Genomic DNA, 17,780 nt, shown 5'->3' with positions numbered 1-17,780 from the left:
TGTTTCTGAATTCTCTAAAAAGTAATCGTCCTTTTAATAATTAATATTTCTTCTAAATGCGGTGCTGACAGTGAGTTTGTGGTGACTGTATTTTTTTTGTATGATATTCCTATAATATCTCTGATTACACTAACTGGCACATTTAGATTCTTACAGTATGAGGCATGCTGTTACTTTTAAGGATGATCTTTTTCTGTAGAGCCACAGCATCTGCTACATATAAAAATAACAATGAGTATCAAATGTTAAGGAATAAATATCAAGATTTAAATATCACAATGCTTAGTAGGTTATAGGTGAATTATCTAGTAAAAGTATAATAATAAGAACATATGTGGAAATGTGGAATCATGTCGACCTTTATTATTATTATCATTATTGTTGTCATGAATGTGCTTTTTCTGTGTAACTATTCCAGGACGGACATTGTTAACCTCATAGTCATACCAAATCGGCTAAATTAGCTTTTTTATTGTAATATATTCTTGCAGCCGTTTGTTGACAAGTGATACCAGATACACAGCAGTGTGTAGCTCTCATTAAATGGACTGAATTGACTGTTGGTGATGATCAAGTTTATTTTCATTCGGAGCCCGATCTGAGACCTTAAGTATTGTCCAATTGGATTCTTCTGTTTGTCTAAATGTAGATTAAATATGTGCCTGACATGTTGAAATAGCAGCTGTAGATACTAAATGTGAAACACCTTATTTTTCATGAGCCACTTTTTCCTAATACCAAAAGTCCAGATTCAAAACCGTAAAGTTTATAAGCTTTTAACTTTATGGTAGGAGTCTCTGGTGACCGGCTGAAGTGTCCTCTTGGTTTTGGGAAAACAGTGGAGTTGAAAACTGACACAGATCTGTAGAGTTTAGAAAACAGATCAGTGGGAGTCGGTGTAGTTTTCCCAGCAGCTCTCAGGTCTCTCAGCAGTGTGATTGTTGGATCTGAGTGTTTTCTGTGTTTGGCTGAGGATGTAACTGTTTGGCTTCCTGCTGTCAGATATCTGCTCTGCTGTATTGTTGTGTGGATCAGTGCCCAGACTTCATAAACTCTGTCATCTGTTTAGTACATTTATCACATTATTACACAGGAAAAATGGTTTGCACCAGCCAGTTGAATTGCGTGTGTGTGTGTTTGTTTGTGTGTGTGTGTGTGTGTTTGTGTGTGTGTGTGTGTGTGTGTGTGTGTGCATATCAAACAGCAGCTTGAAACTGATTAAAGAGGCAAGATGTGTGTCTGAGATCCTCATTGAAGATGAATAGTTTTCTGCATAGTTTTGTTTAAGAAAATGAAGCGACATATCTGGAAACATGACATGGTGTTGTGTGAGGCACTAATCAATAGTCAGTATATTACCTGCTGTAGATTCAGGTTAGTGTGATGCAGAAGCACCAACACAGAAGCTGAGTGATGTGCTGCTGTGGACGGCACAGCAGAAAAAAATTTATTTCAGCCACTTAGAAAATGCATAGTAAAAAAAAAAATCACCATCAGTTTAAGTGTACGCTATATATAGAATATTTTCACCATGTTCTCTTGCCATCAAACAGCCTTTTATAATTCAAACAGCTGATCTATGATGTAATGCAGTGTGTGGTGTAAGTGCACTTGTGCGTAGGAATATGGAATTTCAGCATTTGAGAAAATGTAGTTCCAAACTAATGTGCTGTTTGACGGAACGATGAAGCAGTGAGTAAAAATCAAAATGTAGCGTACACGTCAGCTGATCTTGGCTTTTTAGGTGGTTAATATAAATTTTTTCTGACAACACATGTGAGGTCATGACCATAACCTTCAGTGCTGTCAGAAAATCTTCTACTTCCAAATGTCAACCTTTGATGTCAGCCCGCAAACCACAAGTGTTGGTGACCCATCCATCCGCCCTGATCTGGGGCCCGGTTGCTCAAAGTGAAGCAGTGAAAGACATTTTACAGCGGTAAAATTCTGCTGTTTCAGTTATGTTGTTAAGATTGAGTCAGAGGTACCTTTAGTTTTTTTTTTCATTACTCTGGTTGCTAAGGTCTTTTGTGCAACGGTTCAACTGACTCCTTAAATATAAGACTAAGATAAGGAAAAACCCTGAAATACTTACATGAACATTTTAAGGAGAAGGCTTAAGTTAAGACTTAACGTAAGGTGTTTTGTGCAGCTGGCCCCTGATCTCATCTCAAAACCCCGCAGACCTGAGTGAGAAGAAGTCGTGCAGTGAGCGTGATCTAAACAACAACATGTTTCCTGCAGAATGATTTGGCAAAGTAATTGAGGCATTTTGTCGGAGACATGGTCGAACATTTATGAGGAGACTACAAACTTCCTCTCTAGAGAAACAGTTGTTGTGAAGCAAAACTTCAACAGAATTTCAATGAAAACTGAATTATTTTTAGTGTTTTCCCACAGCCAGTCAACTTGCCAGTGACTCATGTAAAATTACTTGTTTTCGCACAAAGGAGATTTCAGATCCACAGAACACTTTGAGCAATGCAATAATGATCAGTGTGTGTGATGCTGAAAGCAGCAGATTAATTCATTAATAACAACAGGCCTGTTTGGCTTAATTAGAGAATATTAAGTGATGTTTTTGCTCCAGTGACTGCAGGTTGTGATGAAGTCAGAAATAATAATAATCTGCTGTCAGCTGATAAAAGTCTTCCTGGACAAACAGCAGGATGCTGCACTTTCCTCTTCTCCTCTGTCCCTTCCAATTTCTGTTTTGCTGCTTCTTCCCTTTTTTTCTATTTAGTCTTCTATCACTTTATCTCAGTCTTTGCTCCCAGAGGGGTTGAGTGGGCAGATTTTCTCATCTCCATCTTTCTCCTCCTCCTCGAGGAGGGAGGGAGGGAGGGAGGAGGGGTGGAGACTGAAGTAGACAGAATCTAAAATGCTGCAAATAGGTTTTTGAAGTGCTGGTTTGGGGTACGGACGTTAAAGGAAACGATCAATCTGTGGTCTTGTTGTAGAAGCTTTAATTAATTATAAGGTTTTGCAGTTTACCTCACTGGAGCCTTGGTCCACAACGTCCTGAAAACCAAATAATCCTACAAACATCATCCAAATCTAGACACAACTGAGCTCGTTATGTGCCTGAATCTGTGTCACAGGTGCACGCTCATGATTTAACCAACATGCTGGTAACATAAACAGGTCTTCTCCTTTGGTATGTTGATGAAAGACAAAATTTGCATTTGTTTTCTTGTTGTGCTGAATACTCTGATATATTCTTTGCTGGAGGCAGTGAGATTTAGGCCTCATTTCCACTCGTCATTTCAAGTGTCTTGTGTCAGATACAAGTTGGGAAAGATTTCAGGTTCTTTGATTTACACTCGGCCACAAAAATGATTGTGTGACTCTCTTCTGGTCGGATCACAAATCTGATCTCAGTTGGTCTTTGTTCTCTCTGCTGCATGTAAATTGAAACTTCTGCACTTAAGCAGTTAACTCCCCATGTTGTGTGCGTTGCCGTAGAAACCGAGATCCTGTGGTTTTTCATCCAGTTTTATTTGAATCTGATTAAAATGTCCAAACCATCCTGTGGTCCGGTTCACCACTTTGGCAGACTGATTGTTCTTCACATTCATGTTCCTGAGAGGACGAAGCCTGGTGACGCCTGAGGCCGAGGGCAGTGATGTGGGAAACTCTCAGCGTGAGGGTCAAAGGTCAGACAGGTGAAGGCATCTGAAGTAATCCCTGACTTTGACATTTGGGGTTTCTGAGTGAAATGTTTTCTGTGAAATTTGGTCTCACTTACAATGAGACGTAACAACTTTGATGATCCTCTGACTTTTCATCTGGCGCCACCATCAGGTCAGAATTTCAACATTCCCATCAGCCTCAGCTGCTGTGCTTTGTGTTTTATTGCTACGTAGCAAATCTTAGCATGCTAATTGTCTTCGCTAAGATATATGTTAGCATGCTGAGCTCACTCAGCTCCAGGTCCCTGTGTCGACTCCACAGTCCTACACACGTGTCCATCCACGATCTCAGCCAAACTCTGAGCTATTTCCTGTTTTCAGTGCAAATGTCTCTGCACAGAAACAGCAGCGGTTCAGTGTGTTGTCTCGTAGTTGTAGAGACTGAAAAAGATGACGGAGGAAACAATCTTTATGTGCAGTTTGTTTAGTCTTTGTAGGGTTCAGCTGATCTGCAGCTTCGTCCCAAGCTTTGGTTTTGTTCTATTTAGAGTGTGACATTTGAATTAATATTTATAATGTCAAAGTTAAATGTGAATCATTCTCCTATTGTTTTGTCATGTACTTTAAATTTTTCAACACATCTTGTAGAGGGGACTGACTGACAGAGTCAGTCTCACATTAGTTCATTTTCAGAGCTGTGTGTGCATGTGCACATGACGAGAATAAATCTGGAGTTAGATTCAGTGTCCTGCTCAAGGACACTTCAGTAGGCAGTTAGTTTGAAACCTTGATCCCCTGGGAGGCTGTAGGACAATCCTCCTGCTGCTTTATTCTGCATCCATATGCTTCATGCTTAGACATCATATCTTTTAACAAGTCTCTATCCTCAGCCGCCATATGCGTTAATGTCCCCCTTGCTCACGGATCCTCTCCTCAAATCGCTTCTCTGCAGTCTGCGAGCAGATTCCCGGTGACGCCCGGGTCCCCCGAGGCTCCGCTGATTGGCAGGGTCCTTAATTGCGACCACCTCTTAGTGAATAATAGATGCTCGTCGAGCTAAGTGGAGTGATGAAATATTAAGAGGCCAAGAACATGCCATGCAAGTCTATTTTTGAAGAGTACAAGACCAAGAAACAAACTGTAGGAAGAAGGGAAATCAAAGAATCTCCTGCGTTCAGCAGGGGGCTCATGTTGCTAATGCTTGGCTCCAGGCTGTCAGATTAGCACGTTTGTCTCGCACAAAAAATCCCCGCTGGAAAATGCTCCTCTGTCTTTATCTCGGCAAAGTACGACGCCCTTCCCACCCATTTCCCCCATTTCCTCGTGTCTCACTGACAAATTCAAACTCACCTTTAAGCTGCTTCATCAGGTATAGCTGTCAAAAAATAAACTCAGAGGTTTAAAAAGAAATGTAAACACAAAGTTTAAAAAAAAACGCTGTGGGATCAGAAACTACTTTTTCTTTTCCCGTCAAACTCACAATGTCTTTTCTTTCACTTGGCGCTTTTAATTTTATGTTTTTATTCCATTGACCAGATTTGATCAACTGGAGTTTATTAAATAGAGCAGTTCCCCTGAAAACTAGAAGATCCAGCCCAGAGCTTCAGATGTTTTGTTTTAAGTTGAAGAAAAAATGACTCTTACTTGATCACTGGGCTGTAAATAACAGAGGATGCATTAAACCAAAGGACGATCTGTCCCTCTTTAGCTGGTTTATAGTTTTAGGCTATAAGGATTTAATTAGGCTTAATTATTCAGCCTTTTTTTTATTGTATGGGCCTATTTTTCTATTGTCTCACAGCCAAAAGTCTCAGAAGACTGCCTTTAATTGAATGTGGTAGATTCCTGCCATCAGGAGCCTGTGCTGTGAGGAAAATAAGAAATGTATGTAAAACACATTTACACTACTTCTACCCAGAATCCTGCACATTTCTAATTTTGCAAACCTGCCGTGCAACTGCATCAGAACCGACCTCTCACCTGCGCAGTCCTGTAATAAGGCCACCTCCATTCAGGTTATAATGATCAGCTTTTATTGAAACTCAGTTACCGAGGTGATCGAACTGTTCACTCTGGAGGACGTAGTTCATGCTGCTGTTGAGCTGTATTGAATTATCCAGAGAAGTGTTTCTGTCATCAGTGATGTAACAGGGGTGGACACATTAATAGAAATAGTTTTAACACAAACTGAACAATATAACCTTCATGAAGGAGGATTTACTGCCTCACTGTTATATTACACTGCATTAGGTTTAACCAGGCGTACCTAATAAACTGACAGCTGAGAGTAAGACGGCAAAGGAACTTAATAAATGTTAAAAAAACAAACAATAAAAACAGATAAATGAAACCAGGGTGACGTGCAGACAGGAAGACTTCATTCATTGTTTAAATCTTCTGACTGGACACAAGCTTCAACCATTATCTGACGTGTAGTGAGATCATTTGTAGAAGAGCAGCACAGTGCGTTATTATTTTCTGACGTTATTATTTTGACATTGAGGGACTGATAAGGGTTAAAAGCATATGACATAAATGAGGTTTTTCAAATTAAGAGCGGGGGAGCAGAACCACACAGTTCAGAATATATTATTTCACTTGTATTAATTGTACAGTTTGCGGGGTTGCAACCACTGCTGGTTTCCATGCCAGCAGCTGCAGCACATCCCCTGAAACATGAAAATACATTTTATAATATCGATTAAAAAGAAAATAATTAGCTTTGTTTGTAGAGCCTTGGTGTTAATTAGGGGCTCTGAGACCCCTCGTGTATCGCTCACTGTTCTTACTCATTCGAGTGTGTCTGTTCTTTGCCTATTTTTATTTCACGTATTCAGCATTTTATATTTGTTCAGCAATTATTAATGGAAGCATTGAGGTTTCAAGTGTTGCTTTATAGATGGAGAGTAAAACTGAAAATAAAATGAATTTATAACAACAGGGAACTCAGCAGAAAAATGATGTAGACGTAGACATGACTGGAGGTCTGATCATTTTCAGCATTTAACTTTATTTGCAGTTGCAATATAATACTGGTCTAAAATATTTTATCTCTGAGCTGTTACGCCCTCGATGTAGAGAGCAGCCGACAGGATCTCTCCACTTTGAGTGTTTTAAAGCTTCTAGTGTGATGTTTGGAAGCCAGTTTAAACCTGACCCCGATCTCCTCTGTGGTTTTCACATTAACTCGAAAGGTCCTCTCAAACCTTTCTTAAGATATGAAGGTTTTTAAAGCTCCATATTTTCTTCTTCTGTGTTTTATCCCATTTATACCGGATGCTGCGTAGCGCAGCATTGTTGATTCCTCGTCATTTTCATGACGCATGCAGCATATAAATATGTAAAATATGTATAAATATATCATGAAAATGATGAAGAATCAACAATGTTGCGCTACGCAGCATCCGGTATAAATGGGTTATTTGAAGTGTTGATCCATAAGAAGATGTAAAAACCATCTCTGTGTAGTTTCACATCTCCTCTTTCGGGCTTCTCTGTGGAGCTCTAGTAACAACAGGTCTTTGAGCCAATCAGAAGAGACGAGGCTCTGAGCCTCTCTTCTGATTGGCTCACTGTTTTCTAAGTGATCCAATAAAAATATAGCAGATTTCATGTAAACACTCAGAGAAACCAAATCCTGCAAGGTTTGGATGGTGGGTCCAGGTGGGCGGGGCTTGGTGACTGCTTTGTTGTGACATCACAAAGTTCCAGAAGTCCTGACGGCTGGTTTTAAGGCTCAGTTTCTGAATACAGGCTGTGTGCATTTCTCTGTGGACTGAGGCTTTGATACTTTCACAGTATTAATATAGAAGCTAGAGCTGATCTATAATCACACTAAAGGGGACCCCATAAATATCCTATTACAGCAGTTCTTCTTCTATAACCTTTAATCCTACGGGTGGGTTTGGGTGGGGATGGAAACGGGGATTTGAATTTGTCATAAACATAACATAAATAGTCCTTCTTTGTTTTTAGGTGATGAGTCAAATATTCATGTTTTGTATCTTCTTGTATCTTAATCTTTTTTCCCGGTGAAATGTATGAAGGTAGGAAAAACCAGATCCCACCAGCGCCTGCAGTAAACATGGAGGCTGTTTTCTCAAGTTCACTAGAGATGCTAGGAACAGAGAGAGGATCCAGAGGCAGCAGCTTCAAGATAATTCAATTGTACTTATATAGTACAGAGGTGATACGCTGAGGATAGCTTTTGTGCATGTGCGATTACAAGTTTACCAGCGAGGGGGTCAACCCGACCGTAAAGACCACAATAATGTGTAAGTTCTGTTAAAGCGAAGAGAAGCATAAATCAACAGAGAAAACATGAAGGACCTCCGGTTATTACACATTTGAAAGTAAGAGTATGTTTGTAGTCGTGAGTGTAGAATCACATGAATCACATGAGTGTGTGTGTGTGTTGTGTGTGTGTGTGTGTGTGTGTGTGTGTGTGTGTGTGTGTGTGTGTGTGTGTGTGTGTGAGTGTAAACCATTTCACGGTAATGAAAGTGAGGAGATTGTTCTCAGCTCTCCCACACCTGGTACAGGACAGAAATAGACGCTATGGCGACAACTACACTGAGTACATGTGACAGCCATATTCAAACTAGCCTCACTGTGTGTGTGTGTGTGTGTGTGTGTGTGTGTGTGTGTGTGTGTGTGTGTGTGTGTGTGTGTGTGTGTGTGTGTGTGTGTGTGTGTGTTGTGTGTGTGTGTGTGTGTGTGTGTGTGTGTGTGTGTGGTGTGTGTGTGTGTGTGTACTGGTGCTGTGGACTGTGGTGTGTCGGCATATGTAGGCCACTGTAGCTCTGCTTCGTTCACAGGAAACGAAATTGTCTCTGAGAGCGGATGTGGTTGTTTTACTCGGACGTGTCAGGAGAGTTTAGGAAAAAAAAAAAAAAAAAAAACACAGTTTGTAATTAAATGATTTCTGTTTTTTTTGTACTGTGCCATCTACTCTAAAGAGTATTTTATCTCAGTAAGAACCTGTGGAGGAGGGACAGTGAGCTGCAGGAGCTGTGATATACCTGTTAGCTAATGGAAGCAAAGATAAGTTTGCCGTTGTGTTTTGCATCCTAATTAGTCCTGCTGCATGAAAAACATTGATATTTGGGAAGAATAATGTTAAGCCATTTACATTTTCTCCACCTAAAGGCAGAGAGGGGAACATTCTTATTCCTTGTGGGAGGGTGATTTTACAAAAATAACTCGTGGTGTGCCTCCAGTCGTCAAAGCGGAGCATTAGTATGCTCCAGATGATGCCGGAGACCTTTGTGGTATTCATGCAGACGTCCCATTAGAGGGAAAACCTGCACGCTGCACTCAGCAGAGCAGGCTGGAGCTAAATGACTGGACTCTACGGCGTTAGCGTTTTGTTGTGTTGGCGGAGATGAAAGGAAACTTCATAACCTGAGGGACAGAAGGATTTCTGTACACAGTGTGTTTCTGCAGCTCCGAAGACGAACTAGTGATTTCAGCCAAATGTATAATGAGAGTCGTATAGATAAAGTGAAAATAATTGATTTTAGTGTTCGTATCATCCTGCAGTATTAAATTTGGATTTACTACACAATCAGACGTCAGTAGAGTCGAGCGTATCTACTGCAGTAAAATGAGAAAACTGTCAACTTTCTTCATATAGACCAAAATCACAAATCAAAGATGTGCCTCAAAGGATAAACTCAGTCTGACTGAGGGACGTGTTTGATGCTTCAGTACCTGAAGTACGTGAGGAGGAGGAAGAAGTGTTTCCCCTTCAGTTAATACACAGTAAAGTGTCCCCTGACACACTTGATTTAAGTTACTTTGAATGTATGAAACAATCACACTGTGACAATCAGCGCTGTAGCACAAGAACGTAGGGCCCATGTTGATGCAGCCTCAGTGGCCCCTTACATCCATTATGAAGCCTGTACAAATAACTGAAGCTACAGGTGCATCTGTGGTGGCTGTCAGAGAAAAGTCTGCAGAATCTGAACTCTTTCTTTGCTCAACATAATATATATATATGTAATAGCTGATAATAATAATTACTGTGTGAAGCTTTCACAACATTGTACAACATTATTATCTTTGATAGTTTTCATTTTTATTACACCCTGAACATCAGATGATAAATCAGCTTACTCTGGCTGTGACACTGAGAGAGGATCAGTTTATAAGTGTAGGTTATGTCCTAATAGAAGACGACAGAATTAAGAGGAAACTGTTTCCAACAAATTCTGTTTCACTGGAAGCAGCATAATAACACCTGAAACTGAAAACACAGGATCAGGACCTGCTCTGACCTAATAACAAACCTCTTAATAAAGCTTTATGTTAATCAGTGATGTTTGTAAATAAAAATATTTCATATATAAACTGAACATTTTTAAAAGTTATTACGAGAGGAACTTGATTCATTACCAGCATCTTAAAATTGTGTAGTTAGAAAACAATACTTTACGTTTGTGTCGCAAACCTTTTGTCTCCCCCTTCTGGCAGTGACAGTTATTACACAAACTGCGAAATATTTACCTGGCACTGATAGGCTTAATAAGCACAGCGTGAACTTGTTTCTATTTCCTCATGAACAGCAGTTAATCCGTCCACCCAGCACCTCTCATGTCATTAAAAACAAACAGTTGATTTAACTGTTTGCGTACAGATGAAACGAACAACATACGACGCGTTAATTTGTGAGAGGTGTTGACTGGCAGATGCTAACTGTTCCCTGTGCCTCCGGGCTTTACTTTTCGTTATGTGTTTGATGGTGTAGTTGTACAAGAGTTCTTGCTCCGTAAACATATAGATCTGAAGCTCTTCAGTTATATTATAATGTACGTACATAAAGGATGAGATGAGATTTATTGATCTCCTGTGTGAAAATTCATGTGGAAAGGACAGAACTGCATTCAGCTAAATGGAGAAAATAATATCTAGATGCTTAAAGAATAAAGAATACAAGAGCAATTCAATTTCAAGGCAAGCAGTAAACATACAGTACCCATGAGTGTGTGTTGTAAAGTAGAAGTGCAGTTCTGTCCCAAGTGAAGTGAAGCTGTTGTTGGCGTCTCGTTTCTCTCTTTTCAGAACTTCTATTAAAACTTGTCTCAAACAGCTTTAACACTAATTTGCAGTTGCCTCCCCGGCTCTCGGTGTGAGGCCTCTGTGCTCCGGTAAACTCTGACAAATGAACAATGCGGAGTGTGTGAACAGAAGGCCTGTCGACAGCTCCTCCGGGCCCCGTTCCCTCCATCACCGCGGCAGATTTTAATCAACAGCAGCTGTAAAGGTTGTGCTTTCCGCGCTCAATGTGTTTGACAGGGTTTTGAATAATTACGTCTCCCAGATCACTGCAGCTGCAGGAATAATAGTCTGATAAATCACAAACCAGCTCTTTTACACATTCAGTCCTGGGTAATATGCTAACACGGGTTATTTTGGTGTGGCTGTGTGGGTGAGGCCTGAATGCGAGGCTTGGCAGGATTTTGTCACGGTGCAGCTTTTAACGAGAACACCATCAACACCGGTGATAACAAGCCTAGTGACAAAAAAGTGCTGCAGAAGCTCATGTTTGGACAACTAGACGCCACGATGAGCGCTGTTCCACCAGCGTCTCTAACTGAACCTCTCATTCAGGGAAGTGAGACGTGTTCATATAAAGATAAATGAGTAGAGTAGAGCTGGGAGATCTTAAAATAACGATGAGTAATAAAGGATGATTGTGTCTTCTCTGCGCCTGGGCTACACAGCTGACATATGTAAGGCCAAAACAAGGAATAAAAATAAAAACATGTTGGAAAAGTAAAAAAAAAAAAAAGAAGCTCAAGACAAAGAAACTTCGGCAAAGAGAAGTCACACAACAGCTGTGACCTGGAGATGGCTCAGGTTTCTGAAGCTGGATAAAAAGCAGAGTGTAGCTGCCTGTTCTGATGAAGACGGGAAACGTGACAAACCTTTTCCACTATTTGAAAATCTAACGTTACCATCAGGGCTGAATAAAGAACAAAGAACAAGTATCAAAACTAACATTTTGAACCTCTGTAATCTGACGGTTACTTTGGTTAAAACTTTTCCTGTGTCCACGAACTGTCCCCTCATAGAAGAACTAGCTAACGTGGCTCCGCTCCGTCCAGCTAATGTTAGTCTGCGTTCACTCCGAGCGAAGCTGGAGATGTTAATGACACCGGCACAAACACAGAACCTCGACCCGAGCTGCTTCTACTTAAAAGAAAACGCTGTGTCTGTCGTTCGGGCTCTTTTCAGCTTCAGTGAAGACGACACCGAGCAGAAAAGAAGTCAAATGCAAAAACAGTCTCAGCGAGCAAAGGTAACACCACTGAGTAGTTTAATCACTTAGACACAATCACACTGATGAATATGAAGAGTGCATGACTCAAAACGAGAGAGACTCATTAACAAGTGCTTCCACAAAGCAGCTGTACTTTAGGGCAGAACTAAAATAACCAAGCGTATAAAATAATAGATCAGTAATAAGTAATCAAAGTACAGGTTTGAAGTAATCGTGATATTTATTTGAACTCTGCTAACATCAACACTGAAGCTCAAACATCCTCTCCTTGTAACGTTGGTTTGAACTCCTCAGCCTCTTCAGTCTTCATAGGAACCGGACCAGTCGCTGTTTGTCACTTTATAAATCCCATTTTCCTAATTTAAATATTTTTATCTTTAAAAACTATCTTTAAAAATATTTTTATCTTTAAAAACATTCATATTCCCCTGAGGATGAACTTTGGTGATCCTCTGACTTCTCACAAGTTTTACTTTGAGATTTTTTAAAAAGATTAAAAGAACTAAGTTGTCAAAACAGGCAGCAGTCGGCAGGACTGCAACTAACGATTATTTTCATTATCAATCAATTTGCATTGCAATTTATTTTTTTCAGTTAATTGAATCAAAATAAAAAAAAATGCATCCATCTCCAAATGTCTCCAAACACATTCAGTATTGAAGGATCTTATCCTCTCGTCAGAGAAGCTGCAGACAGAAAACGTTTGGCATATTCGCCTTTTAAGGCTCAAAACGATTTTCTGTTGATCAACTAATCAATTAATTGGCTAATCTTTGCAGCTCTAGCATCAGGGCTGCAATTAAAAATGATTTTCATTGTCACTTAATTTACCATTTGTTTTTCTTGATTAATTGATAATTGTTTTGCAGTTTTTTATGTTTTTTTTTAGACGAATCACAAACATCGCAGAGCAAACAGAGACACCAAAACTTACTGTAATATCAGACCAAACAAGCAAAGTCACATTTGATAGACTTCTTAAACAATCAATTGATTATCAGCTTAATTGCTGATTGACTAAACGGTTAATTGAGTAATTGTTGCAGCAGCTACAAACACAAAATGTGTGTTTAACTGTGAAAATGTCACAGTCTCTCCCAGATTGTTTGATTGACAGATGGTTTCTGGGAAGTGAAGTCCAGAGTCGGCGCCCTGAAACAAAGACAGTCAAAATTAAAAAGAAAAACAAATTAGGATGTCACAGATTCATATCGCGAGCATCTGTAAATGTTTTTGAGAGTTCCCGCTGTTCTTTGTCCCTAATTGAATACAAGTGTTTTCCTAACAAAGTCAATAATCAACTTAATGACGGGTAATTGTGAGTGAAAGCCACGCGTCTGTCTCTGCCTCCTCTGAAAGCTTTTTTTGAAGCTCGTCTCTGCTTGCTTCTCTAATTCAGTAATTATGTGGAGGGATCACAGAGCTACTTCATTATGAACACTCCACAGTGGACTGCAGAGTTGGAAAAGTACTGCAGAGTACTTTGAAATTAAAATTACTGATCTATTATTTTAAAGAGGTCTCACCGTTATCGCACAGTGCACATCCCTGCGTGTGTCTGAACCAAGTGTCACCTTTTATTATTTTTCTCATGAGCTTTTATGTTTATTCTTTTGAAAAACACAAAATGAACTTAACGCACCCTCATGAAACGCAGAATAAAAAGACGCCTCTGCAGATCATTATTGTTTTATTAGGTGAAATGAATGTAAAAAGATCCATTTTTTAACAAACAGCGTCTTGATTGTGAAAGTATTGATCATCGTTTCTGTGGATTTTGTTGTTACAGTAGGTCATCAGTCCCTCACCACCTTCTGAGCTCCCCAGCCTGCGTTCCTCCCTGTTCCTCTTGTAAGCAGCTAACCGGTTCCACACATATGGACTCAAACACTGAGACTGTGGCTGCTATTCATTATAAATGGGACCTCCTGTTGTAACACGGATTTAAAAGGCGCCCAGCAGGGTGAAGATGAGTGACTTGTGCGTGCCAGCGACAACCAGGCGGGAGCCAATCATTCTCATGTGTGTGTATAAAAACAGAAACACAAAGTTGTTTACTACTCAGATACAAGACTGCAATGCTGATGAGTGTCAGCAGCTCAGCTCCACTGTTGTATTCAAACAGTTTCAACAACACGTTCTGCTTTTAAAGTAAAAAAAAAAAAGAAGACCACAAACAAATCTGTTCTGTTCCTGGGAAACAAAGAAATGAACTGATGAGTCTTGTGTAGAACGGCTGCCACATCAGAACACACTAAATTATTAGAGCATAGGGTCTAATGCTTTTTTTAATTTATTTTAATTCTTTTCTTAATTAATCAATTGGTCAGAGACAGATGCTTTCCTGTCATATGAGACTAAGAGAACCAGAGAGGCTTGGACCTGAGGAGTGTATGGCATTTTTGTATAAAGAATTAATGGACTAATGGATTCACTGACTAATTGTTTCAGCCCGAATGTGAGTAAAAACAGAAACAAATGCAGAGAAGGGAGAGGAGAGAAGCAGTATGTTGTGATATCGTCACTATTTGTTCTGGCTGCGATAACAATCCATCCACAACTCCCTTGCTGACTATTCTCCAAGAACGGGGCGATATAAAAACTGTCCATGGCACAAAAAAGTTAGGGAACTCGTTGTTTAGAAAATTGGATTAAAAAAAAGTCTATAAAGACTTAGAAACATCACATGGACTCCCGCCAAAACTACAAAACAAAAACAACTCAGCTGGAGTTAAGCAAAGGCTCTAAACTTGATTTACCTGTAAAACTTTTATTCTGAAATGAAATCACAGTCTCTGTTGTGTCTTTCAGCCTCGGACACATGTCCTGTCTGGTTCAGTGTTTCCAGCAGCAGCTGCTTGTCTACCTGCTCAGTGGCAGACGGACATGAGCCAGTGAATATAGTGATGAATATAGTGCAGCGTTTAGTGAAGCGTTTAGCAGCTAAAGAGCCAGGGGAAATATTCACAGAACATCCGTAGGCTAGAAGTCGCCTTAAAAACTAAAAATGGAGAAAACTGCTTTCAGAGCTTATCTAGACATTACTCAGAGGAGCTGAATGTGAGAACGCAAATGTTTGAATCAGTTGGCCCGCACATTAAACAGGCTTTACCCCGTCAGCTCTGTCAGTGAGGGAGTTTCTTGATCGGTGCCATGTGTGAACAGAGCAGGAAACTGTCCTGAAACTGATCTGTATTTACAGGAGGTGAAAACGTCTCTGATACTTTGCTGCATCTGTGAAACCTGATTCTCCGGACGTTGTCCAGAGTTCATATGAGAAAGCTTCGTAAAACTCCTGAGGGTTTGGGTCTAATATTGTGAAGGTAACTCCAGAGGACTCCTGAGACACTAAGAGCTGCTCACAGTCTGTAACGTGCTGAAGCTAATGAGCTTCTTCACGTCAGTTTATTGTAAAAATTTAATGAATGTTGTGATGAAATAATACATGGTGATTATCTCGTAAAATCAGTGCTACATGTAGAACCTACCTACCTACCTACCTACCTACCTACCTACCTACCTACCTACCTACCTACCTACCTGCTGCCCACCAGCCAAACAACCAAACACCCCACACACCTACCTACCGACCGACCGACAGACCGTCTGTCCTACCTACCTGCCAAACACCTTACCTACCTACCTACCTACCTACCTACCTACCCACTACCTACCTATACCTACCTACCTACCTACCTACCTACCTACCTATCCGAGGGCATCTCTGTAGCACCACAACGGTTCATTTTATGGTCTGTTGTGACACCTTTTACCTTTTTATCAATAAATTGCGGCTCCTGTGATTTGTTTATTGTACTCGGCCATGTTGCGATTTCACTAATATTTCGATTAATTGTTCAGCCCTGTATATCACCTATATGATGATACTGTTTGTCAGGGCTGCGTGTTTCTGTTCTTCTGCCCCTACAGGCCAAATATGTATTAATGCAGCTTTACGACAATCAAACAGACTCAACATGTGTCCACAAACTGCAATTTCTGACACCTTTCTGGTGCTCAAAGTCTTATCTCTCTTTCACACATATGAATTCATGCACTGCTGTGCTACAGAAGTCGGCTCTCTGTGTGTTCAGGCAGTTTCTTTGATGCCCGTGATAAAAAAAGAAAAAAAGAAGCTTTAGATCTGATAAAGTCTCTCTCCTTCAGGCACCAGGTCCCTTCAGACGGCTCCCGTCACAGCGCTTAGAGCCCAGGGGAGCCGCCAAATGTCCTCTTAAGAGAACCAAAAAGCATGAATATTAATATAATTGCTTAATGTTTAACCCCTCCACTGTAGCGCATCAATAGTGCAAAGCATGTATTTCAGTTCCTTCTGCTCCAGAGGAACGAGCAGGGGAGAGAGGGATCAATGAGGAGCCTGGATGTAATTGGGTGATTTACTCTGCTCCCCGGGGAATCTATCCATGAATCGATGAAATGGCAAAGGCGATAAAACACTGTACAGAGCATCTGCAGGGAGTCATCAATCATGAGCCCAGAGTCGTGAAGCGTCTTAAGGACATCTAAGAAAGAGCGGGAGGAAGATGTGGCGAAGACGTGTGGGTGGGCTCTAAAGCGTCGCTCCGGTGTATCTCAGCTGGGGTCTTATTTTCATGGTCTCAACCCTCATTTCCATCGTTGATAATAACACGGTGGTCAGTGAGTTAAAGACTGACACAACACTTAATCTGGATGGTTGGTGAAGCTGGAGACCCGAAGAAGACGCTTCAGGTCGCTGCGGTGAACAGACGCAGTTTTATCTGACGGTGTGTTCGATCTTGTCCTGGTGTTGACTGCGCTGTAGAAATGACTGTGTTTCTAAATCTCACAAATTACTTTAGTGAGTAAATATAAGATAAGTTGTCAATAAACCCCTCCCCCAAACAACTGTCCAATCGTAGCTTAGACAGCTTTGGAAAGTGACTAAGTTCATTTACTCAAGTTGTACAAGCGTGAGATGCTTGTACTTGTATTACCACTAAACACTTAACACTAAATATTTACTGCACTACATTTATCACACTGTTTGAGTTGCTGGTTACTTCTCAGGTTAAACAGTCGCTTCTCTGTAGCCGCGCGTAGCTCCTCCCACGCAGGAAGCTGATTGGTCTGAGGCTGTGGGGGTTGAAGGTTACAGGTGGCCCCAGCCCAAGTACGACAGTTTACTTACTGACTTATATCCCCGACAATACAATTTTTATGTGTTTACATTTAAATAATTGAGAGTTGAAAACACTTTGATGATGGTGCGCACACTTCCCCCTTCACACTGAATCAAAACATGATCATGGGAGGGAACGTTGTTGTTGGCTTTTCCCTGAGAGAAGATGGCATAGCTCAGTTACCTGCTCCTGCAAGCAGCTGATAATAACGTTAACTCTTTAACTCTGGTGCTGAATGTTTGCTCCTCAATCCAGAATATTGAAAAAATATTTTCAAAGACTGAGAACCTGGACACTTAAAAAACAAAGCTGAACAGTCTGCCCAGTGTGATTACTTGTCCAATTAATTAGTTTTGTATATTTTCAGGCTTTTCCAGCAGCACGAGAGGGTCAGGAAGGGAGAGCAGCTAATGAGAGAGGAGGAGGAGGACGGCAGCCAACGAGCTGGTGAGGGAGAGGAAAGAAGGGACAGAAGCAACAGGTGAGATTGACGGCGAACACAGAGACAGAGCTGGATATTGTTCAGTTATTTATTCGGCACAAAGTACTTGGCTATTGTCTGGAAGCTTTTTATTACATTACTTGGAAATGTGAGTGTGAGCGTTCAGAGCGGTGACTCTGGATATGTGCTGCGAGAGGACAGACGTAGAAACAGGAAGTTCATTAACAAGGATTACAGGTGTAAACCGCGGTTGACCT

At 40.7% G+C, this 17,780-nt stretch overlaps 1 protein-coding gene across 1 annotated transcript in view; it reads left to right on the top strand.

Annotated features, from left to right (window-relative positions):
• large2 (LARGE xylosyl- and glucuronyltransferase 2) overlaps window positions 1-17,780 on the top strand; it is a 193,161-nt gene that overhangs the window by 1,154 nt on the left and 174,227 nt on the right. The window contains exon 3 of the mRNA XM_056404211.1: window positions 17,449-17,562. The gene's annotated coding sequence lies outside the window, so the exon portion shown is untranslated. The remainder of the gene's footprint in view (window positions 1-17,448; window positions 17,563-17,780) is intronic.

The sequence above is a fragment of the Seriola aureovittata genome, chromosome 1 (genome assembly GCF_021018895.1).
Source record: "Seriola aureovittata isolate HTS-2021-v1 ecotype China chromosome 1, ASM2101889v1, whole genome shotgun sequence".
NCBI classification, from domain to species: domain Eukaryota; kingdom Metazoa; phylum Chordata; class Actinopteri; order Carangiformes; family Carangidae; genus Seriola; species Seriola aureovittata.
This window is presented reverse-complemented; position numbering and strand designations above follow the sequence as displayed.